We start from the raw sequence: 19,497 nt of genomic DNA, 5'->3' as shown, positions 1-19,497 counted from the left end.
AGAATAAAATAGACACTAGTATTACTGTGTGTATATATGTGACTGCATGACCAATGTGATTCTGCAACCTGTACACTCAGAAAAATGAGAAATTATACCCCATCTGATTCAAATGTATGATATGTCAAGATTATTGTACTGTAATGTGTAACTAACTAAAACAAATAAAAAAATTAAATTTAAAAAACTTTAAAAAATTAAAAAATAAAATTCCATTTGCAACCGAAAAAAAAAATTATTTGAGGCAATTGTTTCTCTAAAATGAAATTAAAATATTTACAATTGCCACAAATAGTTAAGGCTTTAAGTCCATTTTTTGTAAGTATAAACAGGCAAATTTACTTAAAAAAATATGTAAACAAAAAATAATACAAATGCCAAAGTTGCAAAGAAAAAAAATAAAAATAAGATAAAATAAGTCCTGCACCTCCTCCTCAAAAGTATTTGGTCTCAAATTGCATTTTACACAAACATACAATAAAATTTTCTACCACCACACACTTCAGAGGGTTCTCTTAGCTCTACAGCCACATAGAACCCAGTTTCATCTATGCAGAGCACTGAGACCCCATCTTGGAGGTTTTAGTGACAAATAATACCTAGCTTGTAATCTCTCTCTCTCTCTCTCTCTCTCTCTCTCTCTCTCTCTCTCTCTCTCTCTCTCTCTCTCTCTCTCCTTTTGCTCTCTCTCCCCTCACTATATCTCTCCGTCTTTCTCTCATGTACACACACAGAGAATGTTACAATGGAAATCCATGCTCCAATCATTATTAATGGTACTGATTTCTAGAATTGAGATTATAGGTGACTTCAACATTTTCTTCATATTTATTGTACATTTTTTTCTTCAGTGCACAGATATTACTTTTATTTAAAAAAAGTAATGTTTTAATAGGAAGCAAGGGGATATGTGATACATTTAAGAAAATACTCCTTCAAAATATGCTTTTTTAATTTAGGTTTTTGCTTCAGTAAGCTAGAAAATTTTATTTAAATGGGATGATTTGTGAAATTACCCAATAATTACAATATTAGAAGATATCATTCCCAGAAGAGGTCTGACATTCTGTTCAATATCCATGTGTCATGCCTTCCTTACATTGTCATAGTCTATTTAAATAAAAGCTTTAATCACCTGATTAAAATACATATTATATATGTTAATACATGACTATTCAGGAAAGTCTTTGAAGTTGTTTTAATATGTCAAAAATAATAGATTTTTCAAAGAGTATACCTTTTTTCTTTAATTTTGTAGCATCAAATGCCATAAAAAATGAAACCTGCATTCATAAAAACAGGGCAGAGGGCCTGAGAAAGTTCAACATTATAATTCCATCTGAATCCATTCCCTCACAGAAGTGATGACCATGTATCTTAATCATTTTAACTATAGAAGTAATAAATATACAGTAATCATTTTTAAAATGATACTTTTTCGAACTCTTCAGTTGAAAGCAACACAAACTGCCTACAGTTCCTGTGGAGTATCTCACAGAGCTTAAGCTTAAGTTCAAGGACTCCCAAGAAGTCTCAGGGAGGGAAACAGCAAGAACTGAAAGGACCAGCAGGACCCTCTTCTGCTTCATTTTTCTCTCCCCTATATTTAAGCTGAAAGATAGTCACTCTAAAAATATAATTTAAATGCTGTAATTAAACCAAACTGAACTAGATTAGGATCTTTTATTTTTTATCCTAAATTTCTAGAAAAGAGACTTCAATTAGCATGGATTTGGTAAGGAATTCCTCTTGCCCAAACAACTTGAGACATAAATTATGCACATGTAATCTTCACCCACACTTTTAAAGTTCTCGTGGCCTATGTTACGCTGCATTTATCATTATAAATTCAGGAATTCAGTTTTGTAAATGGAACATCACATCACGAAAGGGGACCATTGTATGCTATGCACAATCCATAAAGATATATTGGATAATTGCCTTTCCATTTTAATTAAATGAGTATAAATAAAACATGAAGAACACAAAGTAAAAGAGGAGCTATTTAACACCAATTAAACATAAGAAGTCACTATTTAAAATCCCATCCTAGCAGAGTATAGCTCTTAGCTCATGCTTCATTTATATGATCGTGGTAAACTAACCATAGAAGGGTGAAATGTTCACATTTATATGTATTATCCCTCCTTTGTGGGTTAGGAAACATTAGTCATTACCATTCAGTAGTAGTTATCTGAAAGTTGTGGAATGGCTACGTTTAGTGGGGCCTATTATACTGGCTACAAGGATCACTTTAAAGAGTCAAAATATCAGGAGAGTGGAATTACAAAGGTTTGACCATTCTTAGGAAGATAAGTTGCAACACACTGAGCCACAGGTACACCCCCTGGTCTCCTTGTAATTAGTCTTCCCCCCGTAACTATTAAGAATTCATAGTTTACCACTTACCAAGAACAGGGGCAAAAAAAGCCAAGTAACAGACTGTTGGTAAAACTGATGTATGGCTTAGGCACTGGTGTCAGCAAAAAAGACCGAAAAGTAGCAGATGTGAACAAGCATGAACTATTCCAGGGACCAAGGAATGGAAATATTATTCAACGTTCCAACTACAGGATACCTGTCATCAATGAATAAGATCTGTGCTCATGCAGATATATTCCATGGTTCTCTACTACTGCAAGAGAAATTTAGCTCACACTTCAAATTGAGCTTTAAATATTGCTCATAAATATGTTTAAAGTTTATTTCAATTTTAGGGATTGTGTAAAAAGAAAAGTAAGAGGTTTCAAGGTTAAGATTTTTTAATTTGTGGATATAAACTAGAGTAAAAATATTGTTACTGTTGAAAGCCAAAGCCTTGCTAGAAGTAATGGTTCTTCTCCTTTCTTATTGCTTCCATACTGATGTGTGGGTGTGCATTACAAGGCTTAGAAGATAAAATGAAAGAAAAGTAAGCATAAGCATAAATCAACAATGAAAATTTATGCATGTTAGTTTTCAGGAGCTTGGCACACTCAAAATACTAGCATTTTTTTTTTTTTTTTGCTTGTCTTCCAAAATAACCATCTTATTTTACAGATATGAACAGTTTAAAGTGACAAAACAAAAATAGCAGGAAATTACTTTGTCAAACCTTTGTTTTATATACACTTACATATCACAATTGAAGGTATTCAACCGCTTAGTTCATGTCAACATTGTCTAATTCATCTCATTAGTTGCTATTAAGATTTGACTCATGTTCGAGCAGTGGAAGAAAAAGGACATGATTTGATTTGTTATGATTTTATTAGTGTATCGTTATATATAATATTGGGGTTCATTTAGACATAATCATACATGCATGGAATATAGTTTGTTCCACTTCACTCCCCAGTGTTTCCTTTTCTTCCCCTCCTAATCCCTGGCTCCCCTTCCTCTCTGCTACTACACTTCCTTCTATTTATTCATCATAGGATTTTCTTCTTTTAATTAGTGATTTTTAGATATACACAGAGGAGAAATTCACTATGGTATATTTATTTATGTACATAGCATGATTTGGTCAATTTCATTCCACCAAAAGGGAGAAAATGATTTGATTTTTTAAGTCAATTTCAAGATTGATCCCTATACATTCAAATTGCTAACAACTGCTGAACTTTATTTGTACTGATTTAATAATAGGAACTTGAAGAATTGTGTTTGTGTCTCCCCATTTAACATTTACCTCAACCCGTCTGGAAACATCGGCATTAGTCAAACATCAAGCACATATTCCCCTGGGATCCCCTTTTGCCACTTCTTCATTTGCCTGGAGTTTCCATGGGACCTTGCCCCAACCTGAAATTGCCTCCCAGGACCCCCTCAACCCCACCACCTCCATTCTTGTGTATAGGGACTCCAACAGAGATATTGTCTCTGAATCTCCTGGGTACCCACTGCCTTTATCATAGTGGGCTCCTCTGGTTGTCTTCCTGTGGTTTGGAACCTAAATTTCATTTTTACCACAAATGAAGTTTCTAGATAAATAAATTGCTTACCTATTTCCTTTTCCTGATTCACTCTTTCCAGGGTACATTTCATTTTGTAATGTTAATAATTTTGCTTCTATGGAAAGCCAAAGTTACTATTTTCATGTAGAATTAATTTTAGTTCTTAGAGGGGGAAAAATGTTATCTTATTGATATTCTTCTAATTTATAGGTAGGTAGGATTTTGAGTCATCCTTCTTTTAAAAATCACTTCTAAACCTCACAGGAATTAGATAGGCTAGAATGTGCACTGTAATTTGTACTTACTTTTAAAGTCCTGGTGAACTCAAGAGTAAATCATACCCAGCTGGCCTAGAAAGAGCAGTTAAAATAAGAACACTCGCCCACTCAAAAAAAAAAGGAGGCATTTATTTCTTCACTGCAGATTTGTTTATTTTACAAATTAACAAAAGTTAATTGAGGAACTTTTGCTTAAGGATTCAGAGGAGACAGAACCCCTTTGTTGACTATGAAATAAACAAATCTGAAACAGAAAATGATGCCCAGAAAAATTCATCTTTTCCAAAGCATAGATGAAAGCTCACAACCTGTTTCCCTAGCTGAATCTGAGACCTGTATGATCAGTTCAAGGGTGATAAAGGTGTCCTGAGTTTGAGTTTTCTGATCTATTTCCTTATCAAGATCCATTGCTAAGTAGAGATTTCACTCATATCTGTCCTTTGCCTCATTCTTTCAGGATTGTGCTAGACATTTACTAAGTTATCTCACAAATTAATCAGTGTCAAATAGATGATTCTTAATAAATGTATTACCTGCCATGATAACTGTTTGATGTTTACAGTTTCTTAGAAACAAAATTACATTTGTTTGTCTTCCTGTGGTTTGGAACCTAAGTTTTCCCAAGTTTTCGTATCAGAAATTATAAACTTTTTTGAGACTTTTAAAATGTATGCTTTCATTCCAATCAAACAATAGAAAATTAGTAAAGGCTTATTATGGATCCCTTTGTAAACAAGTAGTGTATAGTTTCAGTGTTTCTGTCAATTAATAGATTTTATTCTCCTTAAAACAGAAAGCAAAGTTAAAGCATTCAGCTTTTTAAGATGATGTTTCTGAACATTAGTATCCATAGACTCCTGGAAGTCTAAAGATCTTCTTTGGGGTCTGTGATTTCTCAAGTTCAGGAAGCACTACCTTAACTTGGCAACTTAACTAAGCAGGAGTGGGTAGGGATTGGATCTCTTATAGGTAGATCTTGGAAACTCCCCACTTCTCCTCCTCTGATTAAGCCCAGCATAATTGTTTGTGAACAGGATGGGCAATTGTAGTGTGTTATTGGAAGTTCAAGGGCTTTGGGTTTGAACAGACATGACTCAGGTTTGGGTTCTGACTTCAGCACTTTGTAGATGTTTACTCAACTTCCTAAATATCAGGAGGAGCTGAGGATTAAGTAAAAAAAAAGAATGTAAACTTTTATCAACATGCAATCAACTGCCCGACTCCCAAGAGCTGTTTAATAAAGGTTATGCCCACTTTACTAAAAGATTAATATAAAATTGAGATCTTCCAACACCAAATATATTCTTTAAATTATTAATATATGCTTATACATATATTAATAATTCTATGCTGCCCTGGAATATTATCAAGAGTAAAATAATCCAGGGAGAAAAATCTTGTACTATGTTTTTTTGTCCCTACATATGTAACTGTCAATGAAGAAAAGAAAATATACATATTAGCTTTACCACTGAAGTGAACTAAAAGGTATTCTGAACTCAACTTGTAGGAACAATTTAATGTATGCAATTCCCAAACACTTAGGAAAGTTGAAATGCAAAATGAAGGAAACACAAAGTCACATAATCTCATTTCCAGAGTCACTTTCAGTCTTAGCCCCACACAGCTGTTACACTGGGAATTATCCAATTGCACACAGATAGATCTCTTTCCATTCATTCGGATAATTCTGAATTCCTTTCAGAGCAGCATAATGCCAGTGCAGAAGTATAAAGACTCAATAACGGTCATCCTAAGGAAGGATGCAACCAACCAGAGCAGCTGCTCATCAGAAATGCTGCAAAGTTCCTCTTTATTATCCATATGTTTCTTCCTGACATAGTTGAAATTTCAAATTATATTGGAAATTTTTTACGTATAGTATTAAAACATTTTATGAATTGTGCTATTCAAAAAAAATGACAGCTTGAAATAATAAAAAATAAAACAGCTTCTAGTTATATATGAGGGTGTACACATGTGTGAGGGTGTATGTACAAATCTTACCAGTCTATTTCATGACTGAAACTCTAAGATCACCAGAAAGAATTAATGTGAGAAAACACACAATCATATACTTGCACATTATTTGACTACGTAAAGATGCATTGGAACAGATTAATCACTTAAGTGTGCATTTAAATGTAACAGGATTGTTGGAGAGTAGGGACTTGGGTCCACGCCTGCCTGCAGTTTCCTCCTGACTTTGTCTTTTATACCTGTGCAGCTTTGGATTCCTTCATCTCTTGGTCCCTCAGCTTCACAGGTCAAATACAGACAAGAATACTCCCTTCTTCACATGGTTATTTTGGAAGATTGAGTACATCTGTGAAAAAAAAAAAAAAAGTGCTTAGAATAGTACTTGGGTCATTATAAGCACTGTGAAAGTTATGGTAGTTGTTATTAGTCTTATTAACTTTCCCAGAAATGCATTCCTATAATGTTTAAGAAAATTAACTACAATGTAAGCTGCTGATCTCAGAATTAAAGACTTTTAAAAGCATTTCCTGTAGACACCTCAATATTTCTATAATTTATATATGTCTACAATCTATAGCTTTGATCAATAGCTATTCAAAATACATATTTGTTAAAATATTCAAGGCAATATATGCTTTCAAATCTGAGCATTAAACTGTTAAAATGTTGTGAGTGCAGGAGTGCAGGAGTCTTCTTTGTCACTCTGGTGATTAGCCCAGTGCTAGGCCTTAGAAGCTAGGTGGTTAGCATGTGTCGAATGGATAAGAGTTATTTAATGATTAGTGAATATTTAGTAAATGGTGGATTGGGTTGGGCTACTTGAAACTTCATATGTTTTTTGTACAAATCACCTTTTCTCCTATTCTTCAGTATAGTTTATTTTTAAAATTTTAAGCATACTATGCTTCTTATTAAACATTTGCTAGCATAAATAAGACCTGTGTCATAGGGAAAAAATTGTTAAATGGAACCTATCATCTTTTGCAAAGAAAAAATAATTTTTTTAAAAGATCAATATCGGTTACTAGGAAGAATACTGTCATGATTCTTAAATTAGAGATTCTGATTCAGTGACTATGAGGAATCCCCAGTCTTGGGCATTTGGGTTGATTCTGGATACTGGGTTTGAAAAACGTGAAGTAATAATAATAAAATCAACATATATTAGACCCAATTAATATTATATCTACTGTTTAAAGGTTCTATATAAATTAACTAATTCATCCCCCAACTCATCCTGTACCAAAATTCAAACCCAGGAATCCTGCTTCCAAGCCCAGGTTCTTGCTGGTGCATACTATAGATATGGGGATTCAGATATCAGAGAAAGCAAGTAATCTTCATTAACTTCAGTTTTCTTATTTGAAAATTCAAAACTTATTCATTTGAAGTGAGAAATAAATGAGGTGAAATTCACCAATACATACTGAAAGTATTTTAAATCTGGAAATAAATATGCATAAACTGGTTATTGCTATTAGGTTGATTGATTATATCAGTTTGAAAGGCAATACAGTTTATTTTATCCATTATTAAATGAAGAATAAGCAAGACATTATAAAAAGGTGGAGTGAAAAATGATAAATAATAGGACACAATTTAGGATTGATTTCAATGATTGCTATAAAATGTCAGAAGGACCCAAAGTGTTTCTTTGGGAGTCATGACTAATAATCACCATCACACATACCTAACACATGAATTAGACATGTTTTGATGTATCTTGAACTTCTAATATTTTTTAAATCATAGTCTCTCCCATAGGAAATGTACATATGGATCAAGGCATCTCATATCTTCAGGGTTATATGATAGCATAATGTTATTTGTATAATATTTTATAACCCCTCTTAATTGGTATTATCCATATTTTATGTTGGTACTAAAATAAAATAATTAAAACAAAGGAAAATGGAACACTCCTGCTTTAATCTTTATAAATTGCAATGTATTGATTAGTATAAGAGTATCCATTCCTAGAAGGAAATATTTGCTATTGAACAGCAATTTATGACAATGTTGTATAAAATATCTAAGCCCCATTATGATTCTCAAGAATATATTATTAAGTTGAATTCTTTATTACAGAGAATTTTCTCAAGTCATGATGGAGTTGAGGCAGTAAGTTGTTTCTTCTTAGGTTCATTCATTATAGCAAATTTCCATACTGAATCTACTGAGAAATATAGATTTTTATGTCTCAATATATCATTAATTTGTGAAACATTTAGCTTTATTATTCGTAGTTACCCTTTTGTAATTTTTAAGATAAAAGTAATAAATTAACTGGGCATAGTGGCATATGCCCGTAATCTCAGTGGCTCAGAAGGCTGAGGCAAGAGGATCACAAGTTCAAAACCAGCCTCAGAAACTTGAGTCTCAAAGCAACTTAGCAAGACCCTGTTTGAAAACAAAATAAATTTTAAAAGGCTGGGGATGTTTCTCAGTGGTTAAGTGCCTCATTAAATTGAATTTAAGACTGACAAATCAATCATTCCTTCATTTAACCAAAACAAAATAGTTGTATAAGGGTTCTGTACTATGTGTGTACTAGATTCAGGAGGTTGAAAGACAAATACAATAAAGTATATACTCTACTCTTTCTCTTCTGATTTAGTACAGAGAGGGGAATATTTTTCCCCAGGCAAAGTATTCTATTAAAATGGGATTTGGGGGTTCTGTTTTGGTTTAGTTTGGTTTGGTTTTGGTTTTTGTAGGTAAGCTTAAAAGTAATGTTGCCCTTACTCTGCAGGGAAAGCCATGTTAGGATTTTTAATCTACAAAACAGCGGTTTTAATTGAACCACTCTAGCTATTCCACTGTGAATTAGACTGCAAACATGCTGTTATGGCGCATCTTGAGCTTTCAGAAAGAGAAATGGCCTTCCACAGCAAAGAGAGAAATCTCCTTCAGCACAAACGTAAATGGCCCTCAAACCAGCACGCACCCCAGGAGGACAGAGCATTGCTCTCCCTCTTCAGGACAGAGCTGACAGCACCCTCTTCCTTCACTCACCTTTCAGGCTTCATGGTGCTGGTCATTCTGTCTTTCTGTTGAAAAGATTAGACAGACTCCACCTAACATGATAGAGCAAGAAATAGACTTTTATTTAAGTTTCAAATATTTATTTATTAGTATAAGATACTCCAACAAATCAGTATAATTTCCTTTTAAAGGAGAAATATTCCTGAGTTAGTGAAAAAAAGTGTGGAAGGCTTCTGGGAGGCTTTCGTTCTATGCAGTCTTACAGGAAACCTTTCATTTAGAAGTCTTGCCCTGCTTTTTTTCAGTTTGCTATAATCCACACTGACCAAGTATTGATCACCGGGACCCAGTTTGTTCCAGGAATTGGGTGATTCTTTCTGTCTGAGCTGACATCTGGGTTGAAGGATGCCAACACCACATGCAGCACCACTTCAGCGCCTCACACTGGATCAATGCTTCTTGGCCTCATTGGGGACTTGGTGACGCATGTGTGTGGCAGAGGACTCTGGTCTGAAAATAAAACAAAACTTCCAGGCTGGGGACTAAGTAGTCTCTGTAAACTGAAGGTAGTTAATTAAACACTGATCTCAGTTTGGCTCCAGAACTGTTCACAATCTGTTTTGCTGGAGGTCTAAAGGCATTTGACTCTATGATAAATTCACACTCAGAGTAAATAATAACTTACTATGTGAATTTTTATAATGCAAATTTGGATAGACTCAGTAAATGAGAAATGGTGATTATTTTTCCCCAATCAATTAAAATTTTATAAAGCTGCATTGTTTGGGTAGAGCTACCGTAGACTCTCTGAAGCATAGAGAAAACATCAGATATTGTCCCTGTAGTCGGAAAGTTTAGAGAAATCTAAGACAAGGGGAGCTTTCTATAAACAGCACAAAAAAGTCTGTATGTGGTGAAGAGTTCTTTGTAATAGATCTGTGCTACAAGTTCAGAAACAAGAGAACTGAAGGCCAGCAGCATCATTTCAGATTATTGATACATACAAGTTTAATATTAAAACAATGTTGCTTGGATATTTTTGTTTCCTCAATAAAAAAGATGGATTTGACAGTGTTCTCAGCTTTGGGTAGTTGGTTGGTTGGTTTCAGTATTAATTTTATTAATATTAGCACTAAAATAAGTCTTCATGATAATCTGCTCCTATTTTATGAACAGCTATGGATTTACTATCCATTACAAGCAAGCATTCCCCCTCACAGTAAAGAAAGGAAGGCATGGAATTAGCCCAGGCTTCATTCATAAACTAAAACCAAATAGAACTGTTGACAATAAGATAATGTTCAGCACAAGGTTTTAAGTTGAATAGCCACATCCCCATTAAATTCATTTTTTTTGTAACATGCTATATACAAAATGGCTTTCATGTGTTTTAATCCAATCCCCAAAAATGTAACCCAACCTAAAAAAAAAAAAAATGTACCTGATGGTTCTAAACTTAAGACATTCATTAGATGAAAAAAAAAAAAAAAAACACAAACTGGTAGTGAAATAAGGAAAAATCTTTGAGAGTTGATAAAATATATGCATATGAAGTCTAGACAGTGACATGAAGATCACATTAAGTGAATTGAATAGTTAAAAGTAGAATTCGCCAGCCAAAGAGAATTAGGATTTAGGACTAAGATGTCTATAACCAAAAGTAGAAGTTAGATATTTGGTGACACATAGTTATATGAAACTATCTAATGAATCTCACCCTCATTCTGAAGACAAAATGTAACTAAAGAGTAAATATTTTAAAAACTCAGATTCTAAACTTTGTTGCCTTACAGGTAGAACTGATAATGACTAAAAGACATAAAAGGTATGAAAAACAAACTAAGAAGTAAATTCCTTGATATGATGTGGAATTGCAACTATAAAGGCCCTGAAAAAGACTCTTTCGGTGGTTTCGAGGTTTGTGTTAGATATTAGACTGATGAGGAAGCTTCCCATGACTCGGGTTCCCATTTCTTTTATCTTTTCTGAATTCATCTAGGACATGAAAAAAAACCTAATACGAATCTAACACTTATGTCCGCCAACCAAAATGCATATTTAAACAGATGTTCAAAGTGTTCAGAGGCAGGCTGTGGGTCCTCCTGTTTCTGCTTTGTTCTTTCAACATAATCTGCTTTCTCTGTGTTGGATCCAAGAGGCCATTAATGAACTTTCCCTCTGACCAAGAGCAGTTCTACCTCTTCAGACATCAGGTTTTTGTTGTTTTTTTTTGTTGTTGTTGTTTTGTTTTTTTTTTTTCAGCTGGAAATTACAGCCTTATTTCTGTTGACATTACTTAAAAGAAAATCACAAAAGATAATATCCTGACCTGTTGAAGCTAAATTTAAGCTTACATAAGCAGATTCTCTAAATGAATGTCTTTAATTTCATTGTTGCTCAGGGTGACTTTACTGATCAAAAGAGGCAGCACAAAAAAATTGCTAAGTGAAGTCATTGTGGTATTCTTAACAGTCCTAAATGTCAATTTGAAGAATAGGCCGCTTCTTCTGAAGCACTCCTATTTAAAACAGAGTGGACAGCAACATTGATGGATGATCAAGGCAGTCTGAGTCACACAAGGGGACTTTATGCCTCTGCAAGTGAAGAAACAAATGCAGAATTTTTTTCTATCATTCTCACACAGCTATGAAATGCCTTTATCTATTCCAAATGCAAAACTGCCTACCAAAATCAGAGAGAAGATAATTCATTCTTTCCTTCCACCTGCATTGGTAAGAACCACAAGCAGGGTGGGAACTTCTCCAGATTTCTTTATTTTGTTCCCCTTTTTGCATCCGTTTACTATACAAACTGTTTTCTCTAGCTAACCTATCAGAAAGACATCTGTTACCTTTACAGAAGCCAACGCACATTGGTGTATGTCACGCTTCAGTTATTCAGTGCCAACACTGTGAAGCAAATCTTTTTATCAAGCTTTGTCTGAAAGTCTCTTTTGCTCTGTCAATCACTAAGGAGAGATACATGTGTTGCCCAATCCTGAACTTCAGACCCCAGTAGCAAATGATCTATGAGCTTACTTATTTTCTCCCAGGCTACTAACATGACATGCTACCTCTATAGCTCACTTTCCAGTTTTGAAACTACCCTGTCAAGCACAATGCATTAATAACAAAACATGAAGCATTCCTAATATAACCCTGTGCCCTTGTGCACCATTCTTCCATTACTTTCCACCTTTCTGTCTCAAGACAGAAAACTAAAAGGATAAGATACAATGCTATAAATAGAAAAATATGGCAGTTCATGGAGCCCTTATAAAGGTATGCAAGATGTAGGAGAATTATCATGTAAATATTGACACTTTAAATTTTATGCTTTGGTGTACCCAAAAAAAAAAAAAAAAAAGTTTTTTGAGATCTGAAGATGATGATGAGAAGAGCAAAGTTTTGGACAAGCAAGTTTAAATAACAGATCATTGCATGAGGAACCATATATACCTCCATTTACATTTTCTCTGGCTTGATCATTTGTTTGCTTTTCTGCCCTGAAGAACCTTGGCTGTCCATTGCAAAACCTTCTTCATATTGGCAGCATTCCACTCTATTTATCATCATATAGAGTCTATGTCAGCAGATCCAGTGGCCGCTCTGAGTGTTGCCCTCCCACTGGGTGGATGATGAGCTCAACTGATCCATCCCTGAAAGTGCTGAGGGAGCTTCTAGCCCAGATGGCCTTCTTGCTGATCATGTCTGAGGATTGTTTTATTTTGTTTTTCTTTCCCCTAAGCTGGCTCATTTAATGTAGGAGATATCAGAAGCTGTTTGGTCAGAGCTTAAAATAGCAAAAAAAAAAAAAAAAAAAAAAAAAGATTTATGAATTAAAGTGCAGCTTTAAAAGATTCAAAGATAATCACCAAAGTTATTTCCTTAGTGATAAAGAGAAGTAATTTTGATATGTGTTTGAATATCTATCACTATTAACAGATTCAAATGCAGTCTGCATTGTGCATTGTTCTCAAAACAATGATTTTGCATTTAATATATACTTTGCTGCATATTTCAGTGTGTCCTCATGTAGAATACATGGAAATTATTTCAAATATAATTTTAAAGGTTAAAATATCTAGACATATGCATGTGGGTCTTCCATATTCACTGTAGAGAAGACTACCTCCATTCCACTCCTGAATTCTCCTTGATTGTTTCTCTTCACCAATTACTGAATATGCCCCAAAGGGCCAAGATTTAGTCACATGTAGTCTTCTTAACTACTTGGAGCATATATCTGCACAAAAAAAAAATGTGTTCAGCACAATATTAATCACTCAGTGGCCCTTTCAACTATTCAAATGTAATGACCTGGCTCAGCTCACAGAAGATTCTGTCATCATAGACAGTACTGGAAGATGATACATCCAGGTGTCCAAAGACATATAATAGTATGAATTTTGCTGTCAGTTAAATATTCATTTGAATTTAATATTAGAAACTTAATGGCAAAGTGATTTGCATTTGGGTAATGTCATCAGTTCTAAAACATTAAAACTTAATAATTAAGTATTTATCCCAGAATGACCAATAGGAGCTGGAGAGAGCTGGAGAGATTCTGAGGTTACATAAGACATGACAGGAGTTCAGACAGAACTGATTTAATGTTGGCTGAAATGAAGATATAAACAGTAACATCACTTTCCCTTAGGTAACAACACTTTTTAAATATTACTTATAAATTTTGCATGTTAAAAACATTTGGAAAACATTTCAGGAATGTGAAAGAGTGCAATTATACTTGGATAGTCTCATGTGAAAAGCAGAAATAAACTAATTCTGAACTGCATATGACTATTAAGTTTGTAGGATAGAAGTCAACCCCAGGCTGTAGAGTATGATAAAGTAGACATAAAATGCAACAAGAAATAAACCAACATCAAGAGCTAAGACTTAAATTATTTAGGAAATATTTTAAGTATGCTCAAATATAAAAAGTAATTTGCAAGAGGTGTGGCTTTAGTCAGATATGCAATTTATTTTGCATAAATTTATGCAAGAAAGTTCCTGGGAGAGAATAAGTTTTAGACATTAAAAGTGGTAACAAAATCTTCCCACCTTACAATTACAATTTGGGGGTGTGTATGTCATAAAAAGCATCATTCCTTCTAGAAAGTTCTTGACAAGAGTAAATTAGATCCTTTTCATATGGAAAGTGCTTAATCATAACCCTAATACATGTTCAATCTCCCCAACAAGTTTTGCATGCATTATCTCTACATTGGAGATGTGAGTTTTTCAAATTAGTAACATATATTTATAAAATATCTGAAAATATTTTCTTATTTCTTCCAATAATTACCATATAAAAGGAAAGGCACTTAGTCACTATACATAACCATTATTCTTGCATCTACTGGCTTAATTTTAAATTTTAACTGAGATTTTTATCTAAAGTTTTCAGATCAATAAATGTCATTTAATGAGTTTAGACCTGCTCTTCAACTGGTTTATAGTCTAAATCAGGAGATGGACACTAAATTGATATTTAATACTCAATCTGGGCCTTTGTCTGGTCTATAAAAGTTTGCCAACCAGAGTTTGTTCAACATACAGATACGTTGTTTATTAGCCCTCTTGTTGACTCAGAAACTGAATTATTGAAACTTAAAGCAATACATGTAAAGTCATATCATATACTCAAAGTTTTCTTTATTCTCATATTTAGGAAAAGCACACATTTTACCAGAAAAACAGATTCTTCTGCTAGCAAGCTAATAAATTTCATTATCCTATTAAAAAACACCTTGGTTCTGTGGAGGAGACATTTATAGAGAACCACCTTGTGCTGGGTACTATACTATTTCCCAGGGATGGTAAGAGTACTGGGCAACCAGTCCTTGGAGTCCTGGATCAGACAAAACATTGTGGATGGTCTGTCTCCTATTCTATCAAAGAGACAGTCCCATAGAATCCCACATCAGGATGTTCAAAATGTACACATTTTGTCAATTTTAAAAGGTTTTGAGATCATTAAATGCAGGACTCTTCTACCCCTCTGAAAATGGACTTTTAAACCTTTCTTAATAAAGCAAGAAAGAATGTTCTCAAATTAGAAAGCCTCCTGTGAAATTGTTCTCCATGTAAAATTTTGGTTGCAGTTTTTCAGAGGGTGGAGCAATCGCTCTGCTTTGTCAAGAGCCTTGTAGCTTTAGCAGACACAGGATCATGAAGTCTGGGGGAAGCAAAATGGGGACATGAATACATAGGCAGATAACTCCTGTCTGTAAAGTGTTCAAAAATAGACATTTGGCCAGGCGCAGTGGCACACCGCTTGGGAGGCTGAGACAGGAGGATTGCGAGTTCAAAGCCAACCTCAGCAACGGCGAGGCACTAAGCAACTCAATGAGACCATGTCTCTAAATAAAAAAACTACAAAATAGGACTGGGGATGTGGCTCAGTAGTCGAGTGTCCCTGATATTTGATCAACCTGCTGTTTGAACACCAGAAAAGGATACTAATCAGAATGGTGAAGATATGTGGAAAGAATCAAAAGAACTCTCCCCAGAGTAAATGATACGTGAAGCTAGAAAAGGTAGTAGGTAACCAGAGCAGGGGCACTTAAAATAGGGAGAATCATGTGAATCAGAGCACAGAGATGTAGGACTTAAACTCTTTATGTCCAGGATCCCTAAATGTAGCCAACAGTTATGACAGTGTGCATTTTTTCAAATGCTCTGTTAGCCAATTAATTCAGAAATTCCGTACCGTAGTTGATTAAAAACTATGACAGTATGTATTTATAGGCACTTACTGATCTTAGAAGACAAAGCAGAAGAGAAGCACTCAAGTTCATAAACAGTATGGGTGTCTTTGATATGCTAAGGAAAACTTTCCTTTCCCAGGAGAATCAAAGCCCCATGATATGGGGTTTTGCCCTATGCATAGCTCTACCTCCAGCATCTAGAATAAGCTGATGCAGGTGTTTGTTTAGTATGGCTATTTAGTAACAAATAGGGACTCAAAGATAAACAAGACAGATCTGGTACCTCTCCTTATAGTGTAAATGTTCTAGTACCAAGGTTTTAACCGAAAATAGGTGAGGGGAGTTGTAACTCATATAGGAAAAACAATTACCTTTTAATTACCTCTTTTATATTTCTTAACATGTAACTAGAATTTAGCATTAATTTCAATTGTGAATATAGGTCACAAACCACAGAAATTTTAGCAATACCTGTAACCTCATCAAACATTAAAAAAAATCACAGATAATTTCATGTGTCATTGTAGGGTTGCACATATCTAAAAATACCATTTTTGTTCATGTTGATTTTTAAGTTTCTTGTTATTGATATGCCATTAGATTTTATTATTTAATGCATGAATAAAAAGCAAATAGTTTGTGATATCATAAATTTAGTTTTTAATACTTTGAATCACTTTTTTTGTAATCCTATGAAGCTCATCTTATGCACTTAAAAGCATTGTTCTGAATAAGGGAACTAAAGACCTCATCAGAATGCTAAATAGGCTAAATAGGTCTGTGATACCAGAAATTGTTAAGAACTGCAGGCTAGAGAGAGAAAAGAAATTAATTAAACCAGTGATTCTTATTTAATGTATGATGTGATGAATGCATGATAGGGGAAAAATACTTATTTACCTTAGGTGCAGGTATGTGTGACCTGGTAAATTCGGGTGGTCTTATAAAGACTTCCAGAGAAGTTATGCTGTGGCTCCCCTTGAAAATCAGTAGGAAAGCATCACCCGTTCGAGGAACTAAAGGAAGTGTGTTAGGAAAGGAACTAGAGTGTGAGGTTGTGAGTGGGTAGACAGATGCTTGGGGGCAAGAGATGAAGCTGAAAAGATCACATTAGATCCTTTGGTTCATGAGCGTGATGATTGGGTGTTCATGCTCTAGCGTGAGATGTGCCTCCCTCTAAACCTTGTTATGACATCAGCACATTACCCATCTGACATGAACTTTGAGGATCCTATGACTATTTTTCATTAAAAAAAAAGAAGAAAAAAAAAGATCACATTAGAACAAGTAAGGTAAGACTCAAAAGATTTTGCACTTTATTCTAAGGATTATGAGAAGTTCCTGGTGCATTTTTTAAAACAAAGTAAACAAAATCACTTTGAAAAGAATTTGAGGAGGGGTAAACATTAAGCCAGGGGAAATATGGTTGCATTAATTCAAGAAGATTGTGTGAAACCTGCATTGTCTTCAGAAAAATATGGAAATAAAGAAAATGGACATGATTCTAGAACACATTATGCACTTATACTCAACTTTATTACTACTACCATTGTTATTAATATTGATTATAATTAACCAATAAACTTTATAGCTGTTGCTTAATAATACAGACCATTTAAGTAACTTTGGGTGGCTTAAGTAATTGAAGTTCAGTGAGGAAATAAGTAGGAGTTTCAGCAAATGACACATGGCATTTTAACTGACAGTCCATGCAGGAAGACTTGCCAGCCACATGCTGCCTGTAGTGATGTCCATTTCCTAACATTATCCTAAGCCTTCAAGAACCTGCATCATTTTGCATGAAATTTTTTATTATCTTCTTCTATTTCAACTTTACCATCAGCCAACTCCTCTTTTGTCCATACATCCTCTTCCCCAGGATGCAACTCAATAGTTTCATTCATTCTATCCAACTTATCCATTATCCTATAATCAAATGCAGAATTTTTGGAAAGATTGCTTTATTTTTTCCTAACATGTATTTATTTATTTTTATATTTTCAATTGATCGCATCTTAAATCTTTTTTCTCTTTCCAGACCCATTGAAACATGAAAACTATGACATTTATTGTATATATTGGCAGTAATGCATGAGACTTGGAAATCATGTGAGCTGACCTCTTGAAGCACTTAGCTTTTGTTGTAAATAGTCTTATGTATATCGATATTAATTTTAGTCACATTTCCAGAATTCAATAAGCATGGTATCAGTACTGCTGTTACTTTCCCCTTGAGTGTGATATGACTGCCGTCAGTGTTCTGTCCCTCCATTATTCTTTGAGACCAAAGAGAAGACAAGTCAATAGTAGGTAATAGGTGGTTATCTAGTATGAACACATGGAAAACTAAGCAAATAACATTAAGAAATAAAAGTTCTTTTTACTATAAAGTAAAGTAACATCTTCTGTAAGTGAGTGAGCATCCATTTTCTTCAAATGTTTTTGATATGATTTTGACTTAACTTTCAGATTAATACTCCGAAAGCTACTGATAATTTTGTCTTAGAAAGAACACAAAGAAGTTTTTATCATCGCCCTTTTTTTTACAATGAAGTCTTCATCTTATCTTGATAATAAGAAGAAGCCTGAAATAAATCCAAGAGATGATACAAAAGGCACTCTATTAGAAGAACTAACACATAAGAAATGCCAAAGAAGTTGTGTCTAGGTAAGGAACAATGCACAAATCAAGCTTACTAACAATATAAAGTTATAGCCTAAAGGTCCAATTAGTGATGCACTTCTTTTAAAAAAGAATCATGGTATATGTATAACTTTAAAAAAAAAATCTTTGTCATCTGCACCTAAGATAGAGCATTACTATCCAGGGTATACAAAGAACTCAAAAAACTTAATAACAAAAAAATAAATAACCCAATCAATAAATGAGCAAAGGAACTGGACATATACTTCTTAGAAGAAGAAATACGAATGGTCAAAAATATATAAAAAAAAGTTCACATCTTTAGCAATTAGAGAAATGCAAATTAAAACTACACCAAGATTTTATATTACTCCAATCAGAATAGCAATTATCAAGAATACAAGTAACAATAAATGTTGGAAAGGATGTGGGGAAAAGGCACACTCCCACATTGTTTGTGGGACTGCAAATTGCTGCAACCACTCTGGAAAGCAGCATGAACACTCCTCAGAAAACATGGAATGGAACCACCATTTGACCCAGTTATCCCACTCCTTGGTATATACCCAAAAGACTTAAAATCAGAATACTACAATGACAAAGCCACATCAATGTTTATAGCAGCTCAATTCACAATAGCTAAGCTATGGGAAAAAAACGTAGGTGCCCTTCAAAAGATGAATGGATAAAGAAAATGTGGTATATATGCAATGAAATATTATTCACTCATAAAGAAGAATGAAACTGGCATTTGCCAGTAAACAGAACTGGAGTTTATCATGCTAAGTAAAATAAGCCAATCCCCCCAAAACAAAGGTTGAGTGTTTTCTTTGGTAGATGGATACTAACACACAATAGGGGGAGGAGGAGAATAGAAGTTCATTGGACTACACAAAGGTAAATGATGGAAAGGGAAGGAATGAGCATAGGAAAGACTGTAAAATGAAAAAGACATAACTT

General features: G+C 34.2%; 1 protein-coding gene and 1 non-coding gene across 10 annotated transcripts in view; both read left to right on the top strand.

Moving 5' to 3' along the window:
* Gria4 (glutamate ionotropic receptor AMPA type subunit 4) overlaps nt 1-19,497 on the top strand; it is a 329,568-nt gene that overhangs the window by 146,711 nt on the left and 163,360 nt on the right. The window lies entirely within an intron of this gene.
* LOC143393298 (small nucleolar RNA U13) lies at nt 17,008-17,109 on the top strand. Its single transcript, XR_013090592.1, has one exon. It is a non-coding gene; the product is annotated as a small nucleolar RNA U13 (small nucleolar RNA).

The sequence above is a fragment of the Callospermophilus lateralis genome, chromosome 2 (assembly GCF_048772815.1).
Source record: "Callospermophilus lateralis isolate mCalLat2 chromosome 2, mCalLat2.hap1, whole genome shotgun sequence".
NCBI classification, from domain to species: Eukaryota; Metazoa; Chordata; class Mammalia; order Rodentia; family Sciuridae; genus Callospermophilus; species Callospermophilus lateralis.
This window is presented reverse-complemented; position numbering and strand designations above follow the sequence as displayed.